Here is a 5,000-nt window from a genome sequence, read left to right as displayed (position 1 = left end):
AAGGTGAAAAAATGGCAAAGTGTCAAGGGAGAAATTCAGAAACTCAGGCCGAGCTGCCTGGAGCCCAGGGGCGGCTGTAAAGTCTGTGGAGTGCCGCTGTGTCCCTGGATGAAATGAGAAAAAAGGTGAAAAAATGGCAAAGTGTCAAGGGAGAAATTCAGAAACTCAGGCCGAGCTGCCTGGAGCCCAGGGGCCGCGGGAAAGTCTGTGGAGAGCCGCTGTGTCCCTGGATGAAATGAGAAAAAAGGTGAAAAAATGGCAAAGTGTCAAGGGAGCTAGGCAGAAACCCATGCCTAGGGTCCTGGAGCCCAGGGGCGGTTCTAAAGTCTGTGAGAGCCGCTGTGTCCCTGGATGAATTGAGAAAAAGGGTGAAAAAATGGCAAAGTGTCAAGGGAGCTAGGCAGAAACCCATGCCTAGGGTCCTGGAGCCCAGGGGCCGCGGGAAAGTCTGTGGAGTGCCGCTGTGTCCCTGGATGAAATGAGAAAAAAGGTGAAAAAATGGCAAAGTGTCAAGGGAGAAATTCAGAAACTCAGGCCGAGCTGCCTGGAGCCCAGGGGCGGCTGTAAAGTCTGTGGAGTGCCGCTGTGTCCCTGGATGAAATGAGAAAAAGGGTGGAAAAATGGCAAAGTGTCAAGGGAGAAATTCAGAAACTCAGGCCGAGCTGCCTGGAGCCCAGGGGCGGCTGCAAAGTCTGTGGAGTGCCGCTGTGTCCCTGGATGAAATGAGAAAAAGGGTGGAAAAATGGCAAAGTGTCAAGGGAGAAATTCAGAAACTCAGGCCGAGCTGCCTGGAGCCCAGGGGCGGCTGCAAAGTCTGTGGAGTGCCGCTGTGTCCCTGGATGAAATGAGAAAAAAGGTGAAAAAATGGCAAAGTGTCAAGGGAGAAATTCAGAAACCCATGCCTAGGGTCCTGGAGCCCAGGGGCGGCTGTAAAGTCTGTGGAGAGCCGCTGTGTCCCTGGATGAAATGAGAAAAAGGGTGGAAAAATGGCAAAGTGTCAAGGGAGAAATTCAGAAACTCAGGCCGAGCTGCCTGGAGCCCAGGGGCCGCGGGAAAGTCTGTGGAGAGCCGCTGTGTCCCTGGATGAAATGAGAAAAAAGGTGAAAAAATGGCAAAGTGTCAAGGGAGAAATTCAGAAACTCAGGCCGAGCTGCCTGGAGCCCAGGGGCGGATGCAAAGTCTGTGGAGAGCCGCTGTGTCCCTGGATGAAATGAGAAAAAGGGTGAAAAAGTAACAAAGTGTCAAGGGAGCTAGGCAGAAACCCATGCCTAGGGTCCTGGAGCCCAGGGGCCGCGGGAAAGTCTGTGGAGAGCCGCTGTGTCCCTGGATGAAATGAGAAAAAAGGTGAAAAAATGGCAAAGTGTCAAGGGAGCTAGGCAGAAACCCATGCCTAGGGTCCTGGAGCCCAGGGGCGGTTCTAAAGTCTGTGAGAGCCGCTGTTGCCCTGGATGAAATGAGAAAAAAGGTGAAAAAATGGCAAAGTGTCAAGGGAGCTAGGCAGAAACCCATGCCGAGCTGCCTGGAGCCCAGGGGCGGCTGTAAAGTCTGTGGAGTGCCGCTGTGTCCCTGGATGAAATGAGAAAAAAGGTGAAAAAATGGCAAAGTGTCAAGGGAGAAATTCAGAAACTCAGGCCGAGCTGCCTGGAGCCCAGGGGCCGCGGGAAAGTCTGTGGAGAGCCGCTGTGTCCCTGGATGAAATGAAGAAAAAGGTGAAAAAATGGCAAAGTGTCAAGGGAGAAATTCAGAAACCCATGCCTAGGGTCCTGGAGCCCAGGGGCCGCGGGAAAGTCTGTGGAGAGCCGCTGTGTCCCTGGATGAAATGAGAAAAAAGGTGAAAAAGTAACAAAGTGTCAAGGGAGAAATTCAGAAACCCAGGCCGAGCTGCCTGGAGCCTCAAAGCGGATAGAAATAGCGTGGAGAGCCGCTGTTAAGCCAGACGCCCTCTGGCGGACACAGGCAGGAGTTGCAGTAAATGCATTGAAGTCAATGGGCGAGAGTACCCAATGCGCCAAAAAAGTGCTGAAAATATGACAAAGTGTCAAATGAATGGGAGGCAATGGGCGAGAGTACCCAATGCGCCAAAAAAGTGCTGAAAATATGACAAAGTGTCAAATGAATGGGAGTCAATGGGCGAGAGTACCCAATGCACAAAAAAAGTGCTGAAAAAGTCCACACGAGCCTAGTCAGAAATGCAGGCCGAGGCGGCTGGAGCCCCAAAGCGGCTATAAAAAGCGTGGAGAGCCGCTGTCGCCCCGGAGGAACGGAGAAAAAGTGCTGAAAAAAGGCCCACGTCCTAACGGACCGAGGCGGAAGTGCAGGCGAGGCGGCAGGAGTCTGAAAACCGCTATAAAAAGCGTGGAGAGCCGCTGTCGCCCCGGAGAAACGGAGAAAAAGTGCTGAAAAAAGGCCTAAATCCTAACGGACCTAGGCGGAAGTGCAGGCGAGGCGGCAGGAGTCTGAAAACGGCTATAAAATGCGTGGAGAGCCGCTGTCGCCCCGGAGAAACGGAGAAAAAGTGCTGAAAAAAGGCCTAAATCCTAACGGACCGAGGCGGAAGTGCAGGCGAGGCGGCAGGAGTCTGAAAACGGCTATAAAATGCGTGGAGAGCCGCTGTCGCCCCGGAGGAACGGAGAAAAAGTGCTGAAAAAAGGCCTAAATCCTAACGGACCGAGGCGGAAGTGCAGGCGAGGCGGCAGGAGTCTGAAAACGGCTATAAAATGCGTGGAGAGCCGCTGTCGCCCCGGAGGAACGGAGAAAAAGTGCTGAAAAAAGGCCTAAATCCTAACGGACCGAGGCGGAAGTGCAGGCGAGGCGGCAGGAGTCTGAAAACGGCTATAAAATGCGTGGAGAGCCGCTGTCGCCCCGGAGGAACGGAGAAAAAGTGCTGAAAAAAGGCCTAAATCCTAACGGACCGAGGCGGAAGTGCAGGCGAGGCGGCAGGAGTCTGAAAGCGGCTATAAAACGCGTGGAGAGCCGCTCGGATGATTTTTCAAAGTGTCAAATGAATGGGAGTGAATGGGGCAGAGTACCCAATGTGTAAAAAAAGTGCTGAAAAAACGACAAAGTCCACACGAGCCTAGTCAGAAATGCAGTCCGAGGCGGCTGGAGCCCCAAAGCGGCTATAAAACGCGTGGAGAGCCGCTCGGATGATTTTTCAAAGTGTCAAATGAATGGGAGTGAATGGGGCAGAGTACCCAATGTGTAAAAAAAGTGCTGAAAAAACGACAAAGTCCACACGAGCCTAGTCAGAAATGCAGTCCGAGGCGGCTGGAGCCCCAAAGCGGCTATAAAATGCGTGGAGAGCCGCTCGGATGATTTTTCAAAGTGTCAAATGAATGGGAGTGAATGGGGCGGAGTACCCAATGCGCGAAAAAAGTGCTGAAAAAACGACAAAGTCCACACGAGCCTAGTCAGAAATGAAGGCCGAGGCGGCTGGAGCCCCAAAGCGGCTATAAAATGCGTGGAGAGCCGCTCGGATGATTTTTCAAAGTGTGAAATGAATGGGAGTGAATGGGGCGGAGTACCCAATGCGCGAAAAAAGTGCTGAAAAAACGACAAAGTCCACACGAGCCTAGTCAGAAATGAAGGCCGAGGCGGCTGGAGCCCCAAAGCGGCTATAAAATGCGTGGAGAGCCGCTCGGATGATTTTTCTAAGTGTGAAATGAATGGGAGTGAATGGGGCGGAGTACCCAATGCGCGAAAAAAGTGCTGAAAAAACGACAAAGTGTCAAATGAATGGGAGTGAATGGGCGGAGTACCCAATGCGTGAAAAAAGGTCTGGAAAAACGACAAAGTGTCAAATGAATGGGAGTGAATGGGCGGAGTACCCAATGCGCGAAAAAAGTGCTGAAAAAATGACAAAGTGTCAAATGAATGGGAGTCAATGAGTGTTTTGGTCGACCAGGAAAAAACGCGTTTACGGGAGAGGGTAAATCAGCCGAGAGGGGGGGGGGGGGTATACTTTACCCTCTCCCGTAAATGCCATTTTTCCTGGTTGACCAAAACACCTCCAGCACGATTTCGGAAACCCAGTTTTTAGAAACACTGACCTCCAGGGGAAGTACCGAGAAAAGCACACTTTTGAATCCGCTTTTGACGCACTGAAACACGGACGTGAGCTGGGGCTGTGCCGCTCTTGGAAAACCCCTGGAGGTTATTTTCTAAAACGGGTTTCCGCGTCCCCCTGGGCGCCCGTGTTGGGCCGCGCAAGGCGGTCCGGGCTGCCCACCCCATCTGAGTGCCCCGTTGGGCCGCGTGCATGGCAGGCATCCAAGGAAGGCTGATGAGCAGCGGTGATGATGATGATGAGACACCAGCTGCAATTTTGACAAAGTGTCACCTCTCAAGCATTTCCAAGCGTGACACAAACAAAAGGGAACGGGAACTTTGATATGAGTGACTTGTGCTTCTTTTTCTCCAAGTGTCACTCCACAGCTGGCACCCAGGCTGTGTGACGCAGGTGTCCGACGAGGAGCGCCCGCGATGGGCCGCGTCAGGCGGCCCGGGCCGCGCTATCACCTCCGGATGACAACATCCAAAGGAGCACGTTGGTGCTTGCTGGGAGTTTGCGCACGCGATAGGCGACGCCTGGCGGCCCTGGCCGCGCCTCGCCAGCGGGTAATGACGACCGCGAGCGCCATGCTGCGCCGATGGAGCTGTCCGAGGAGCGAGAGCGCCCGCCATGGGCGGCATCCGGCGGCCCCTGGCCGTGCTTCGTCTGCGGGTCGCTCTCCACCTCCGGGTGGCCAATCCGAGGTGTCCGCAAAGTGTGTGCGCTCGCCATGGGCGGCATCCGGCGGCCTCTGGCCGTGCTTCGTCTGCGGGTGCACACTCGGAGCGAGGCTCCTGCTCGCTCCGGCGCGGTAGCTTTGTCCGCGCTCCACCTCCGGGTGGCGAATCCCAAAAAGCAGCACTTTGGTGCTACGAAGGTGTCAGAAGAGTGTGTGCGCCCGCCATGGGCGGCATCCGGCGGCCTCTGGCCGTGCTTCGTCTGCGGGTGC

Source organism: Dunckerocampus dactyliophorus, unplaced genomic scaffold (assembly GCF_027744805.1).
Source record: "Dunckerocampus dactyliophorus isolate RoL2022-P2 unplaced genomic scaffold, RoL_Ddac_1.1 HiC_scaffold_121, whole genome shotgun sequence".
Lineage (NCBI taxonomy): Eukaryota > Metazoa > Chordata > Actinopteri > Syngnathiformes > Syngnathidae > Dunckerocampus > Dunckerocampus dactyliophorus.
Note: the sequence above shows the minus strand (reverse complement) of the source record.